The sequence below is a fragment of the Calonectris borealis genome, chromosome 11, assembly GCF_964195595.1.
Source record: "Calonectris borealis chromosome 11, bCalBor7.hap1.2, whole genome shotgun sequence".
Classification (NCBI taxonomy): domain Eukaryota; kingdom Metazoa; phylum Chordata; class Aves; order Procellariiformes; family Procellariidae; genus Calonectris; species Calonectris borealis.
In genome coordinates, this window is record NC_134322.1 from 5,256,490 (window position 1) to 5,274,316 (window position 17,827).

Consider the following 17,827-nt stretch of genomic DNA (forward strand, 5'->3'; position numbering starts at 1 on the left):
CCTCACTTTTCTCAAAAAAAAGATGAATCCACAAAGTAGATCTTGCCACAGCAGAAGGAACATGTGTCATGGGAACAGCAGAGGCAAAATGTGTCATGGGAAAATCTTGACGGATTCAGTCCAGGACAAGAATGTGCAAATTGATGCAAAATTAAATGCAATTGAACAAGATAACACATATCCCAGCAATGAAGAAAACTCACAGCATACTTGCAAAAAAGGTGGAGTTTAAATCCAAGGGGGGGTCTGGGGATGTCTAAGCAGTCCCCAGTGACTACATTTTGGCAGGAATATGAAGGTTTCCCCAAAAAGGAGTCAGGAAAGTGCTGCAGAAATGAAACAAGGAGTAACTGAAGTGCAAGGGTCAGTTACAGAACTAAATGGAAGATGTGTAACCCAGCCCTCCTACATAACAACAAAGCAGGTACTAAGTCATAATATAGTTTGTCTTGCTACTAAAAAGTCACCCTGTAGTTCACTTCTGGGATGCTATATTCTTTTCTCCTCCTGACGTGCTCTGCTGGCAGAGTGATTTTCAAGAGTTGCTGGTTTCCAGCTCCAAAGTAACTTAATTTCATTTCCAGGTGAAACAAAACTCTAAACTAGCCTTATTTGTAAAATCTTCGAAGATGCGGGAATGTCCTCTGGTTGTAAGGAAAGGGAGTGCAATTCAGAGCCTGGTACAAATATATAAAGGGGTTCAATATTTAATTAAACATAATCTTCCTTGTGGCATGAGTGACTGAGCTCTTTCAGGCTGAATATCCTTGATTTTTATTGCACTATTCTCCAATAAGTGACAACACAAAACCTTTTGCAGGGCCATTCTGGCCCATCACCTGCCTTCACTGTGACGGCACTAGCTGCCCTGCCGCTGACGAGAACATTTTGGGAGCTAATAACTTTCTACTTTTACATGACAAATCCATCTCGCCGGGTTGACAGATCGCTCCGACACGTCTCTCCGGCACCAGGAAACTACCGACGTCGTCCTCATGCCGCTGGGGTGAGGAACCCACGGCGCTGCGCCGGCTACACAACAGCACAGGCTGCCCCGCTCCGCCCTTAGAAGCAAACAGACATTTCCAGCGACTTACAAAAACAGCATGGTGGGGGGAAAATCATGTTTTGGGGCTGTTATTCTCTACAGAAAACAGGTGGCCTGATTCTGCACCCACAGCAGAGCTCAGCACGAGTAAAGGCGTTAGGCTGGCAGTGTGTGCTGATAGAGGTGCTGAGGATCTGGCTCACAGACCTGCCTTTACAAAGGGTCAAGACAATCTCACGTAGGGCACAACTCTGTTAGTTTTGTTCTGTTTTTTTTTTAATAAAAAGGACAGCATTGGGTCTTTTCTGGAAATGATGTTCTGCTGTGTGTGAGAAATGAGAACAGGTCAGTCTAAAGGGAAAGAGTGCAATGCATTGGCTACAAGCCTAAGTAAATACTGAGGTCTGCGGCTGCCTGGCCCTATTTTGATTTTACATATATAAGGTGACTTCTACCAACATAGAGTTTTATTTCACAGATCTCTCCCTTCGTTGTTAGCCATTCATAGCAGCTACCTACTCAACAATAATAAATAATAATAAAAAGAAATCATCTTTTTAGTAGAAAAGATATAGTTACTAAGCAGCATGTGTACTGCTCCGAAAAGCTACCAGGCCTTTCTAACGGTAAGTCTAGTCCCCACATGCCCCTTATTCAGTGGGATGTGTTCTTCCAGCCTTGGTGGTGGGCTGGGAGGTGTCCTCTGCCATCCCGACACAACGGCCTTGGCTGGGGCATTAGCTTTCCTCGGAGGTCCCCGCTGAGTGCGATGAGGGTTTTCACGACGGTGCAGCCAGGGCTTGAGTCAAAGCACAGCAGTGTCGAAGCGAATCTTTCCATGGATGCTGGGATGTGAAGCGCTCATGGGTTTCTTCGACAATGACAAAATGAGTCCTTGTGCCGTATTCCCCAGGCTTTCTCCTAGACGTCTACCAGTTACACCCTTCCTTCCCGCCTGCAATTAGCACTTACAGTGTTGCAAAGGGAGATGCGATTCGCTCTCCGCTGTCCTCCTTCAGAAATCTCTCACACCTTCCCCACTGGGTGGGAACATGCGCTGTGGGTTAGGAAGTATTCTCGTAGTGGAATTACATTTGCAGCAATCCTACCCCCTGCCTCCTGTTTTCTTCTGACTATTAGACTCTGCTGCTATCGTGGTATAGGAGCATGTGAACACAAAAGCTCAGACACAGCATTTGTTTCAGTAAAGCCCCGAATCCCTGTGACTCTGTTCACCTCCCCTGGAATTGCATATGCACAAATTGGGCCCAGTATGTCTCACGCAGGGTAACTGGAGCTGGATAAGTGCCTGCAATTTTGGTGGAAGAGTGGGGTGAGGAGAGAAGTGGGAGTATATGACCGCTGACCTTAATTAGAGGAGATAAAAATGTCGAAACGTGATTCCTAAGAAAACCAAGGAAGGCCTCTATTGTCGAGTGTTTCCACATGGATGCCACTGAGAAGAGGTCAAGTGCTTTCTATATACTTTAAGTAAACAGCAGATTGTGAGTTCACAGTCTGGACTGGATTTGAGCAGCCTCTGTGTTCTGCAAGATCATAATTGAGTCCTACATATTTAAGATTTGATATCCATTGACATTATTACTTGAGAGTTGCCAGGAAATACAGTGGCGATTAAGAGTTATAAAATTTGCTAGTAAAGCTATGCCTAATGTCATATATGACTAACCCCACGCTGGAATTGTCTCGGGCTCCTACTCTAAAAGAGCAGCAATGATGGACTCTTTTAAGAGTTTCTGCTGTTGGTGGCTTTCTATGATAAAGACCTGTCTCCTCGCATCTTCATTGTTATGTAAAAAATGCACATAGCCTGCAAAATTAAATCTGCTAAATGAGAAATGGGTTATATGTCAGGAATAGAGTGCTCCAAATGAGGTAGTTTATTTACATGCTACTGTGAAGCCGAGTTAAAATGGTAAGCATAAAATTCTTCTGTTCATCTTTGCAGCTATCCAGACTGAAGGTTAAGACGACTGAATGTGGTGGGTTTGTACCAAAACCAGCTCCATTTCCCTACCTGAAGTGGGACGACAGTGAAATCAGAAATTACAGCCTTGTTTCATATTTGCAGATTCAGCTCTAGTGTCATTGCCAGCAATTACAGTATTATCAGGTAGCAGCATTCATCTCGGGTGCTCAGCATCCTTCCATGCCTTGGAGAGACCGTGCCCTTATCAAAGGTCTAGTTTACAGACAGGGAAACTGAGTCAAAGAGCAATGATCCAAGTCCACAGAAATCAGTGGCAGACCATCCAGAGCCCCCGACTAGACCCAGCAGACCTAATAACTTCTCCAGCTATTAGAAGCAGGAAGAAAGGGCAGGAGTGCGCTTAGGGGCATAATTGGAAACAGATGAGTCGCTGGAAATCTTCCTGTCCGTTCAGTGGGCTTCACATGAGGATTTGAAATAGTTGGGACTCAAATTATTTAGAGTGTATTGCTGGGAGGAGGGCATGAGGCATGAAACTTGGGAAGCTCAGTCCCAAAGACTCCTCTTCGAAGCCAAGCTGTAAAGCTTTATATGCACCTGAAGCAAACAATCCCGCTTTCCCTGTCTGCATTTGCCTGTGAAAAGGAAAAAGAAAGGGCAGCTGCTTTGTGAATGCTTTCTTGCTAGGACTGTGGATTTGAAATCTCTGTCCTTGATTAAAGTGGGGAATGCAATTGCACAAGTCATTAATTATTACTGATAAACCAAAATAGCGATGGAACCAAATCTCCTGCCACTACGATCAGATTCTGGAAAAGAAGACAGACCTGGGAGCCTCCAGCCTATTTGCATTTCCTTTTTTTGTGAAATACACGTCCGAGTTGCTAGGTCTCCAAACCTTGTGTGTACTCGGAGTACGTGATGTCTATAGGTACAGATCAAGAGACATGAACTTTATCTACACAGACGGCAAAAAGCAGGTTACAGTTCCTTTAACATGTGACCAGTCCCAATTATGGCTTCTTCCACATGACATCAGTATGCGATGGAGGATCTCACTTTTTTTTTTTGCCAGAGGCAAATGAATACATTATCCAGCAGTGAGGCGTGTGGGGTGTGAGCCAACCTCAGAAGTCATTTTCACTGATGCTGACACATAAGGCATCCCTCAGAGACCTGTCTATCAAACTGCAACATGCTATGCAGAAAAATTAGATTACTCATGCTACAATAAAGAAGGAGAAGATGACAATGATGAAAAAAAAAAAGGACTTCAAAATATAACAGCTATTTATTAAATGAATAAAAATCTTGACAACAGGAAAGTATCCTAGAGACACTTTATTTATTTATTTTACCTCTTGCAACCCATTTCAAAGAGAGCTAGTTGGAAAGACGCTATTAATTCAGACACTGCCTCTGGAAAAACCACCACTTCATCATGATTGTCACATTACTGTACTTGTGAAATATCATCTTAAATACTCATTACGATTTTGCTGCTGGTCTTGCTGCAGTCAGCAGCAGGATTTCCTTTGGTTATGGTAAGAGCAGGATCAGGCCCTCTCTCTCCCTCTCTCTCTCTCTGAATTGCAAATGGATTGTTCACGTGTCAGCTCGGTAACTAGGCAAAGTTCACCGTGCACAGTTCAAAGCACGCGAGATGAAGCTCAGGGCATTTCACTCACAGTATTTGCCGAGTTCCTCGGGTCTACAAAAGTGTTAAAGTGGTTTAATACAAAATCCATAAGACAAACATTATGCAGCTATGTGTGAACTCCTGTCCAATAAAATCTATTTCTCTGGGAAAAAAATACAAAGTAGTAAAACATACTTAGTAAAGAAAAGAAAAGGCTATGTGAAGCTTAGTAAAATCCTATAAATCAGAATGCCGAACAGCTTCAGGAAGGGCAGTTTAAAATAAATCTGCAGAACACACACACACAGACACACACAGAGTCCATAGCTGGAAACGGACCTGGACAAGTGCCGAGGTTCGAACATCTCAGACAGCACTGCAGGACTGGTTTTACAATATCAGAAAATGGAAAGGTTTGGCCAAATGCTGATTTTTCTTCTCTAGTAATAACAAACCTGTGCTGGGGCTTCTGCAGTATTTGCTCCTTGAGTAATTCCCCAGGAATGCTATTTGGGAAGGCTAATTGAGATTTTTAACTCCACCTGCCCTGAATCATCTTATAGTTGTACTACTCGCAGCTGCAAATTCTATTTTACCTATTGTTATCATTTTTTAAGGAGCCAGTTGTTGTATATTGGCTTGATTTGCGAAGCAGCTCTAGCCACTTCCCATGGGGTTTGCTTTCCTGTCTTGAGTCTCTCTTCCAAATATTTCTTCCCAGAGATAAGTTTTGGTTTCCATCCAAACCAAAAAAAGGAGTACTGTAAGCTCTTCTGCGGTCCTGCGTCTTGCACAGCCTCAGAGGAGCTTGTGGCCTCCTGGCCAGAGCAAAGAGCAGATGCACGGTAAGTTTGGCTTTCCCTGCTCAGTCTCCAAGCGTGTGACACTGCCCTGCGCAGTGGTGTGTATCAACCCGGCTGCACCCTTTAAGCTTGCCTTTTTGGCAGTTTTGGGGGGGTTTGACTTTTAATAGACACGCGATTTCAACATGACCACACATAGTGGAAGTGCACAGAATTATAGGTCTCTTTAAAATTGTCAGGAGCAAATATGGTCAGATCTGGTTCTTGATCTCATTACTATCTAAAAGATTTGGCTGGCATTTTTAAATGCCATGATTTATGTTCTTCACCTTAACACGGCCCTCAGTTGTGTAAACCCAGTAACTCTATTATTCTCCAGGGCAACTCTAAAGAATCTGATTGGAGAATTTTCACAACACTGTGTCTATAAGAAAATATTAACATGGATTAAGACAAGTTGATAGATTTTAAACCAGGCTATAGAATGAGAACCAGTGAGAATAAATCAAATAACTTTGCCTAACTACAGAAAGTATTTGTAAAGCCCTGTAAGGTTTCCATTTCCTAAAGCCACCTGCCATCTCAAATGCCCCTAATCAGTCACAGATGCTGGATACCAACCTGCTAACCCTATGGCTTTGAGAGAAAATATTGCACTTTGTAAACTCATTCTTGGGTATTTCCTTAATTTTTCTTAAACTAAACTTTCATCCCTTATTTTCCACTTAAATGTAATGAGTTAAATCAACTCTGACATTTTGCCCTGCTTACCCTTACAGTTCTGTTGAGCTACTTTCCTACCTACTTCTTGAAAAGTCTGAAGACCTCAGGTTTTTTAATTTTGTTTTGTTTTTTTTAATCATTAGGGTATTTTTTTCACTCCACATCTCATGATCACCCTCCTGGTGTTGAGGAATCCTACTAAATGCAGAGTTTAGACTATTTCTCTAATCCATTGCTAATGGAAAAATGTATGTTTTTTTCTGTTCTTAACTGATGTTTATCTCCATGATGAAGATGTACCAAACACTGAGCTTTTCTGAAGTACTATGGAAACATTTTTTTAACCCCCAAAAATAATTAAAAAAAAAAACAACACCAAAAAAAAGTCTGCTCCTGAAGAAATAACAGGCATTTTAGAGGCCTCATCCAGCCCCCACTGGAATCAAAATAAAGAATTTCACAGATTAGGGAAGGTACCAAAACGGGCCGTGGTGCCAAAGACCATTAGATGCTCTTAGGCTATATTGGTACTCAAGCAGGACGGTGGGTTTGGCTTGGCTCTGGAAGGAGCCATTATTCCAGTTTAGCTTGTGAAGACAGACTGGGAGTGGGAGTTGCAATGGAGGTAGGAAGCAGACTGGATTTTATTAGTCTTCCATCATCTTTAAGAGATCCCTAACCAGATCAGGTTTCAGCCTCTCCCTCCACTCTTGTGTCAACCTTTGGTTCTGTTTTTGCTGGAGGATAAGTTTCATTATATTAATAAGCAGCACAAGTGGTTCCAATTGTGGAAGAACCACTCTGAGCTGTCAGAAATGATCAGAGGAGAAGTTTCAGCCTTTCCATGATCACAGACTCTTCTTCTGGTGCCTCAACTCAGCACTTCCCTAGTGCACTTCACATTTTTAGCAGCCATGTCAATAATAAAAGGTACATTTACATTTCAGCGAGGGTAGGTTATTTTAAGAAACTTTATTCTCTGATCATGGTAGTACATCAATGTTTGGAAACCAGACGCTAATGGGAATAATTGGGCTAATGTCCAATCTACTGGCTGGGAGACTAGATCTAGGCATGCACTTAAACGAAACTATACATCTTCTACTGCACTCAAATTTCAAACACAAACATCTTTAATTATGCCACTAAACCAGTAAGTTTGCATTTCTTATTACTAATAGAGAGGTGGCAAGAAAAACTTAAAACAAAACACCCCAAAAGCTGAGACTGTTGGATCCGTATCTTAGAGTGATCCATTAGTGCTTACCAGCAATAATGCTCAGCATTTGTCTCCCTCGCAGCATCCACCCAAAGGAAAGCGTTTTAGGTAGACAAAGTAATTAAAGAATCCCTATGAGGGTAGAAATACTACAAGATTAATTTTGCAGAGAGGAAAATGAAGCACAGAAAGTTTTAAATTCATCCGAGGTCAACAAACCGACCAGTAGAGAGGAGATGGTCTGACTCACAACCCCGGGCTCTAACCACTAACAGAAAGACGGGCACCCATGGGACAGGCAGACGGCAGTCCTCGTGGTGCACCCACTGAAGCTGCTTGGGCTTTGTGCAGCAGCACATCTCCACCAGCATCCATCCCCCAGGCTGCAGGACTGGGGCTTGGGTTCACGGATTTACCATAAAATGACTGAGGATCATGCTTCCCTCCAACGGGTTCCCCCACCGCCCTGGGAGGAACTGAGCGAAGTTTAGTTTTCGAATTAGACTCACCCGGGACTAGTCACTGAAATGTCATCCGTAAGATGGAACAAAAAAAAAGAGGGGAGAAATGTAAAAGGAAATCTTTGTAGCCGGGACTACTTGACTCTCCCGCAGTAGGAGACACAGGAATACCGTTTCATGTCATGGAGATGTAGTTAAAATGCAGACTGCATATCCTTGTTCTCAGAATTTGAGAGGTGTGGTTTATGCATGTGGACAAGCCATCGTTCCTCCCTTTGATCTATCACTTGATGTAGAGGAAGGCTTTTATGTGTTAGTCCCATATAATGGATAATTTAGTCTGAAACCATTATGAAAAGTATTACACTTTGGGTACATATGCTTCAATTATTCTTGAAAGTACATGAAAATATTTTACGACATTCATGTATATTTCAAGTAAAAAAAAAAAAGAAAAAACCCCAGAATTTTTGTTTACCATCCAAACAAATTTGTTCTCCTGAGGCAAGTTTACATGTATGTTAAAAGAATGCTGCCATTTTATGAAATATTTTTTAAGGTAGAATGTTAACAATATATTTGAATATTAAATAGGAAAAATGTCAGCATCATCATTCATTAAAATTACCAGAGATACATATTGCTCTTTAGCTGCATATGTTTATTCCCTTTATGAATAAAACTGCTTAACATAAAGAGTAATAAATAGAGTTAAATTCTCCTTGTTCAAGTGCACTTAGAGCTGAACTTTCAAATTAATCCTATCACCCTTTTACAAACAGAGTTAGCCAGAGGAAGGCCTGATAGAGTTACCCATCAAACCAGAACGGCTGATACGACATGAGACACTTCGACGATGAGCAGGGCTGGAGTAACCCCTTCTCCCATTGGAATAGTTTGTACTAGGAGGGCATTGTAAGAAGTCTTTTTGCAAACGAAGGGTCTCCTTGTTTGTTTTCTTCCCAAAATGTGCTCCCAGTGACAGATCTAGGAGATGGTGACAGCTGGACACCACTCAGAGGTGAATGCTGACAGCAGTGTCACTGATGGCCTCCTGCAGGTCACTGTGCCTTTGTGCCTCAGTTTCCCTATTTCTAAATTAAGCATCCTCATATAAGATACTGGTTTTTCAATCGGGAAAATCTTAGCATTTAATTGGATATCCTCTATTTTTTTTTATTGAATAAAAGGATGGCTCTGGCCCTTATATAGTTAAAAGAAAGGATCAACCCCATTTCACATATCAGAGAAAGTGTTTGGATGGGAGATGTTGCCCTGTAAGACCTCTAAACTGATCCTCTAAACATAGAGCTGTTGGCATTGCTAATTCAAATAGTTCAACTGGAGGAAAAAAATGTTTAGTTTGGAGGCATTTTGAGCTTCACAGACAGCAGGGGACACTATAAAGAGACATCCTGCTGGGTCATTTCATCCCTGCTTTCATGACTGGCCCACTCATCTTCCATGGTTGCTCTCCTGCAGGAGGTGGGACCCCAGTACCCCCATGGCTGTGACCGGTGTCTCCCTGAGTTCTGCGGGTGGAAACCATGCCCGCAGATCCTGGCTTCCAAAACCTGATCCTTTGAAGGGGACTGGAAGAGCTGAAGCCACCCGCACCTCCCTTACAGCCAAAACCACATGAGGAGCGGTTGGTTATGCAGTGGGGTTCAATGCAGGCTCTTAGCCCCCAGTTTTCTGAGGCCTGACTTTATTCGGTGCACTGCACAAGCAAGCCCTTTCCCACGCGACATCTGAACCAAGCCTCATCAGCAGTGCCCGGGCTCTGATCACTGACCCAGCCTTTACTGCAACCCATCTGCCGAACTACCCAAGATGAAAGGCGTCAAATGACAGGATACAGAGTGCCGAGAGCTGGCAGCAGAGGTTTCTTCTGCAGACATCTTGCTGGTTGTTTTAAGGTCTTCTGCCTCTAAGTGGCACCATGCTGAGTGATTGAACACTTGCTAGAATCTGTTCTACCTTTTATTGTAATGATTTCTTACAGAGCTCCCACTTTCCAAACTCTGAACTTTCGAGAGTACTGCCTGGATGTCAGAGCCCTTTCGTCAGAAACACCAGAGCCTTCTGGAGTGATGGTCCCCAGTACTACAAAATCCCTTTGGAAAGCCACAGCTCTTAAACCATCACTGGGAAAGACTGAACTTTAGTTTTTAGAGACGGCTGTCACATCCCTGGGATTTGTAATGAGAGGTATTCAAAATACAGCCAGGCAGAGCTTTTGCTGGTGTAAATTGCCAGAGGGTTACACTGAATAATACCCATGCATGACCTGCTTTATGGGTTTGTATTTGCTTAAAGGAATTAGGCCCAGACTGTTTCATAGGCAACTTCTGCTCAGAGAGCAGGAAATAATTTGGGAGGGGGATAGAGGGTATCCCAGAATGGATGGGTCCAATCCACACACACGCATGCACACACACTTATTCTGGGAGTCCTGAAACTGCTGAAGCAAACTGTACTCCTCAAACTACCCATCCAGCACAAGAAATGTACTTCTTAAACCAGAAGGAAGCAATCTCCTCTCAGTGCCATAATGGGCTCATAATGCTAAAATATTCAGATATTCAACCATCGACCATGAAATCTGCCATTGCTTTACTACTTTATGATCCTCACACATTTTGCAGAGTTCGAGGCTGTTTGCTCTACTTTAAAATGCAGTAAGGTTTTCCTGTCCCTACATAATAAAACAAAATCCACAGCCCAAACTCCTACAGCTCACAACAACAACAAACAAGTTACGCAGCCCAGGAAAATTATTGACACTTTAAGAGGACTAGAAAAAAGTACACCAAGAGGGAAGTTTTTCTGTATTTGAGGGAAGGTTGTCAGGATAGTAATATAGTACAGTGAGCAGTGAAGACTGGGAGATTTATGTGCCAATTCTGTGTATGATTTATTTAGATGAATTGCTCTGTATCAATATGTAAAAATCCAATAAATATAACTCCTTATATAAAGGGTTGCTCCAGTCCCAATGTTACAGTGGACAGTTTTGGCAGAAAGTCAGGATGTGCATTAAAAACACACTTTTTGAGAAGTCTAATAAATAAAAGCCCTGAAATATGGTTTCCTACTGAGAAAGGCATTTTAAATCATTTTGATAAAGAACCTAAATTAGGCCTTAAAAGGAGGGGGAAGCTAGGTCCCTGTAACTAATTATTTATAGGTATTTTGAATATAAGAGTCCAAGAAAGCTGGCCTCCATCCCCCATTCTCTGACACAATAAATGGGAAAGAAACAGCCATTCCCCTTTGCCCCCCCAACCAAATTAAAAGTCTGAAGTGTCAGAAAGGGGAAGAGAAAACCAGAATTAAAATGGGGAGCAGGCACCTGAACAAGAAACTTCAGAAGTCCTGAAAAAGCCTGCACATTTTCTACCAAAATAAATTATATGACCAGGGGACGGGACTTCAGTTCTCCTCCGTGTTACTCAAGAGAAGTGAGCTGTTACTCACTCTAGTCCCCCGAAGAGGGAATATACTGTTATTTGTTAAACACCAGTGGGAATGTTTTTAGAAGTGAATAAACATCTGAATTGCCCCAGTCTTCTGAAAGTCAAAGCAATTTAGAGACTGCACAGAAGTTGAAATTGCTGGGGACTTAAGCTTCTAAGTCACTTAGGTGCTTCTGAATATGTTATCCCTCAAGCATAGCTGACATTTTGCATGTGTATAGCCACCCACAGGCCCTGCCTTAGAGGATTTACAGTTTGGGGACCTGCTACCACTCACAGCAAAACCAGTGGGGTTAAAGAAGTGTTGATGTGGGAGGGTCTGCGGCTTCGCAGCAGTAATCAGCACCTCCCCGTACTGGATCTCACACCAAGCACGGCAACTCAGGTCCAGTTCATAAGGCAGGAGGCGTGTGCTGGAGAGATTTCTGCTGTTGTGGTTGTACCTATCAGACTTCCTACCGAGGTTACTGAGCTATTAATCTCTGACGGACATCCAGAATTTCATTCCCTGTTCTCAGCAGATTGCTTCACCTCGTACTCCCTTCTGCTGCCAAGCATGGTCGTCTCTCAAGACTCTGCACAAGGAGACATTCATCCTCTCCTCCGTCAGAAGTGCTTCCCTCTGACCTCAAGTTCATCCCTCTCTTTAAATCTGACCTTCAGACCTTCTTTGTCATTGCAGGGCTCAGTGAGGTATACTACAGCACGGGCCACCACTGCACTTGCAGAACCAGGAGGTCGCTAACAGGTGGCACTTTTCTAAAGAAGGAAAATACATGCCTTAGAAAATTAAGAGAGAGGCACTTAAGATCTAGTGTTTAACAGAGTGGGTTTGGTCTCCTACATTTGGTAAGCTACATTTGGCCTGGCAATGTGGCCATAACTTCATGGGACACAAGAGCACACCTTTCATTGGGGCCAGTCACATGCCAAAGTCTTTTAGTGTCCTCCAACACCCACTTCCACGCAAGACGAGACTGTCCAGACTTCCAGTCCTCTCAGACAGCTTGCAGTCCTGATGTGTGCACCGCCAGAACTTGCAGACGTCCTCTGAGGTCAGAAATAGCAGAAGAGCTCAACCACACAGTGCTAGTGCCCAGTTTTTATCTCTGAAGCCGACACAGAAATATGTGGCCTTTTCAAAGGAACTCAACAGCTTGAGGGCTTTGTTGAACATCTGCCTGTAAACACATCAGTGGGAACTGCAGGATGTAGCTCTGAAAATCTGGCCCAGGCTGGGAGTACTCAAAAAACCGGCCATGAGCTCCTCTGAAAAGGTTGTCCTGTATGACCAAATGAGAAAGAGAGAGAGAGAGGCTGACTGCACAAAAAAAAAGGTGCTAGCTGCAGTTACAGACAACGGGATTTTGCCCCCAGCTCAAAACGGGTTTCAGATTTCTCCCAACCCACCAAAAATAAAAGTTCCTGGACAGACCGAAAGCCCCCCAAATAATAATTAAAAAAAAGTGGAAATTTGAATTTAAATTGAAACTTAAGCATTAAAAAAATTACAAAAACATTTGTTGCTGTCATGAAAACTTAAACTCAGGCTTCTGACATTTTAAACTCAATAACCAAAAACATCAGCCATAATGATTTCTCCGTCTGATTCAGCATTAATATTCAGACAAATGCCAGGGGCTGTCACTTCCCATATTAAGCCAATCCACATTCGTTTGCATCTAGAACACCTATGGTGTTGTGCTTCTGATGAACAAACTGTAATTTTTAAGCTGAAATGAAAGAAAGGAAAGAGGTAGAATAAGTCGGCTGAGTGTCTTTTGAAAAACATCAAAATGCATTTTCTTTTAAATCCCTGGAAAAGGATCTGATTATTTAGGGATCCTTTCCTCTTCACTTCATTATCATTATTTTGTCAGTGTTGGGTTATCTAATTACTCAGCTAGAGCTGGAAACTTCATTTTCATGCATTAAGGTGTAAGAGGACTAGCTTGTCTGGCTCAGTAGTTAGTACTTAAAGAACAGCTGTAAAGAGCAGAGTCAGGAAGACTGCAGCACTAGAGGAAATCCTCAGTAGAATTCAAGTGCTTTACGTCTGTCATAAACACACTTCCAGATCAAATTAAAGGAATTTCTTTTAACTCTATTCACAGTCTCCAAATATTCTGCTCAACAAGCTGCCTGAGATCTTAGTCATTCTAAGAAATGAATCATATTCCCCTTGTCATCTGGCTGTTCTCTGCTGACTGCTAATTCATGCTATATTGATTTTAAGACTCTGTTAACACATTATATTTTTACGTTAAGCCAGGAAAGCTTTTCTTGCTGAAAAATCATGCCCCATCCTCATTCCTCGCAATATTCAGTTTTGTTCCTCATCCATTATTTAGAATGATTGATCAACACAATTTAATCAGCTTTGAACAGTTCAGTGAATTGTTCCACACTATCGTACATTTTTTTCTACCAATATTTAACGCTACAACATGAATTCTGCATGTTAGACTTGTGTGTTTGCCTATTGATGCAAAATTTTAGAAGACCAAATAATTGCTGGGGTAACACATTGGGGTCCAGTAGAATTATATTACAGAGATTTTGGAAATCAACTGCTCATAGAAATAACTTGTTATCTAGAAGGAAGAATTTAAAACAAAGATCATTAGAAAGATATGAATATTTTTCGTCACTGATTTAAAACAGGTCAGGACTTTTAAAAACACGTGTGAAAATCTATGCTATTACAGCTGGCGATTAAAATTTATAATGAATTAGATAATAAATATTTTGTTTGCTTCTTTTAAAATGTCATTAATGGTGAAGTCTCTCATCGGACTAGTACAAAACCGCTGTTGGCAAAAATCTAAGTACAAAACACAAAGGCTTCATGTTTCAGATGCTTATAAAACTTAATTCCCCTGAATAACACCATTAATTTGGGTCTACTTGTATGCTTAAAGATTGTACATAAATATTTTTGGCATGTAGTGAGACCACAACTTTGCTTTTATTTGAATGTTTCTAACAGGCACAAGATCTTTGTCACTTCAAAATAAAACAGTTTCACTTAAACAGAAGTTATTTAAACATTCAATTCTTTAAGAACTTTTCTATTCATGCCAAAATTTCCAAAAACAGGAACCAAAAGTATTTTAATTCATAAAAATGGGTACAGAAATCTATTTTTCCACTCTATCCAAACTTTAATGAATTATTCTGCAAAAAGTATTTCAGTGGGTTTTTTTGACTTGCAGACATTCGGTATATCAGGAGCTGGTTGCAAATATAGTGCAAGCAAATTATCAATTTTTTTTCTGAGTTACACTTTTCTCAGAGGAAATACATTCATAAAACTTATCTTTTAATTATAGATGAACATTTTAAATATGAAATTTCTTAGTGGCAAAAGAATCAGAATAGGAGCTGAAACTCTATTGATCAGCAAATTACTGAAACAAGCACAAAACTATAAGAACCACAAGAAAGGATAAAGTCATTAGCAGACAAATAAAAGTGTAATTTAAATTTAAATGTATAATTAAACAGTATATGCATATATAATATATTAACATTAAGAATACATTTAGAATATGTTTTAAAAACTCATCATATGTTAAATACATATACTTAACCCACTCTGGTGGGGAAGAAACAACATGAAAATGTAAAAGTATAGCTTGTTATGTGCGAAAGGCAAGTTTGAGTCCAGGAATGATGAAATGTCAAGTATGTCTGGGACCTAAATGAAGCTGTACCAGAGCCCCCACAGAATTATAGGTTTGGGGAGATTCTTTTTCATATCACTGGAAACCACACACTGGATGCAAAATCCGTTTGCATAGATACACAAAGTATATAAAAGAAAAAAACAGCATTCATAATTTACCACTAATATGTAAAATCAAGCAATATCCAACACGAAAATTGAGGAAGCTGAGAAAATAAACCCACTCATATAGCCTATTATGTAAGTAACACATAATACATAAAAACTCCAATTTAGTTTTTACCCAGTAATGTAAATGGTAATATAAACCCACTATTAAGAGTAGTTTACTCAACAATTTTGGCTGAGAAATACGCTGATGGGTAACTCACCCTTACCATTAAGCTGTAGTTTATTAAACATTTCGTATCCAAGACGTGAATAGGGTGGAGGATTAAATTAGAGGATCACTTCACTGCTAAGACTAACACTTCAGTCAATGCATGATTTTGTCCATTCAACACACCTTACAAAGAACAGACTGAATTCTGCTTTCAATTACTGGGGTGCAACTTTGACTGAAGTCAACAGATGTTGCACCTTAGTAACTGTTAGCAGGACTGCATACTGAATAAAAAGCTGGGAGAAAAACTCTCTGATGAAAACATTTTTGATGGAAAACTGATCTTTCAAATAGAGGAAAGTTTTGTGAACAATGTGTTTCACAGAAAAAGACTTACTTTCATCAAACACTTTTCTGCTGAAAACTTGAAACATTTAGTTTTCTTTTTTTTTTTTTAATGACAGGTCAGAATTTTTTTGGAGGAAAGAAGTCTAATCATTTGATATGTCGCTGGAACAAACTATCTATGGATTGAAAAGACAAAGCCATACTGAGTGTGCCAAGAAATGGAGATAGGAATTGAAATGAGAAGATAGAAAGCTGGCATCCCTCAGAAAGCTTATTACAAATTCTCTTATTACAAAGTTTAATGTTTTAATTCCTTAGGCAAAGGGGTCAGATCTAGGTACGTACATGGCTTTCAGCATGGCGATATGCAAGTAGTTCATTAAAAGGAATGAACTGAAGCATGGTCTGGGCATTTGCTGGTGGTGGGTTTGTTACATGGTCACCAACAAAACAGTGGCTGGCAGAAACACACTACATTAATTTTTTGGTTCTCATGAATTGGACAAAACACAGGAATAGGGCTCCAAAAAGGGAGCGAAATTAAGCCTCCATAAATTTAGCAATTTCCCGGGGTGTAAATCCAAGCAGGGGTTTCAGGAAGCAGAACGTGTGAAATAAGACAGGTGTCTGTCCCTGACCAAGGCAGTCTGGAAGTGTTTAGTGCATACCATAAGCGTTGCCTCGTCTACTTCAGCGCTGGGAGAGAAGCAAGTATCATGAGAGGAAAACAGAGAAAAAGCAACTGCTTTGCTCACAACAGTACAGAACCTCCTTGAAGGTCAGCTTAGTGCTTTGGACCATAAAGGAGAAACATGAGTGAGACTATAAACTTCACTTTCATGGCAAGTCCAGAGAGTCCCATGAAGTCAATAGGACTATTTTGAGGATGAAGAATCACTTGCATCAAATAAAAATTTCAGGATTTGGCCATAAAACATGCAAAATATATTGTATCATGAAATGTGAGTCAGCACTGCAATGATACAGACATTACTCATGTATATGCTAGACATCTCTGCTGTACAACCAAACCTAATCTTCTATTCTTGGGCAAGATTATTGAAAACAGAAAACAGAGCTCCTACAGGGGATAGTTGGGACTGGACTTTGACAGCTCAGCTCCTTTCCACCTAAGAGATCTGGAAAGTTATTTGGGATAGCTGCTGTTCCTCTGTGGCCAGGCCCCCATGTGGTCTCACCACTTGACCAACGTGCCATGTTGTGTGTGATATGCTTTGGCCGTTGCAGATGCTGTGTGATGAGGCCAAGTGCTCACGCTCACTCTGGTAGACGTGAGGAAGACGTGACAGAGTCCTAGACCAAAAAAGACTCTTGGTGTGCCAGAAAACAGACGTTAAGATATTTAGTAGCTAAGGCTGGACAGTGAATCAAGAGCGTTACTCTGGATGACTCCTTTTTATTAGTTGCATATGAAGATTTCTGGGAGAAAGGAACGTTTTTGTTAACTTCTATTCCTCTTGTATCCAAAACCCCAAAGAACAGATCCTCTAATTTTTTAGGCATTGTGAAATATGTATAAAAAGAGTCACCACTGCACAGACCTTGCCTGCTATTTTAAGGCAGGCTACTGAAGCGAGTGTAGGTTAGACAGACTGTGAAAGAGGGGGAGGAAGGGAAGGAGAAAGGTTAAATAGCAGTAGCAAACATGGCGAGAAAGGACTATTTGCACAACTGATGGTTCTAAGCCGTTAGATTATGCTGACAGTGTATTAATCATATGTTACAGCCATATGCACACACACTGATAAATTTATATTTGTCTGCCTATAAATGAACATTAGATGTAAATATATGTAAATTATTGACTATTTTGCATCACGTTAATAGGATAAATATTTTAAATATTTTAAATATAAAAATCTTTTCACATTACACCATCAGAAGAAATTACAAAAATATGTATGTGGGAGATGAGCTTATGGCCTACACCAGCTCCAAAGATTAGGCTTGAAATCCCAGATTGTCCACAGACTCCTTCTGTAACTTAGCAAAAGCTTCCAAAAGCATCCCAATGAGTTAGGAGGATAGTTCCTAAGCCCTGGATTTAGAAAGTAATTTAAGTTACTAAGCAATTTACTTGCTCTTGAAAGACTTGCCCTTGGCGACTCTCGCTTTAAGTGTCTAC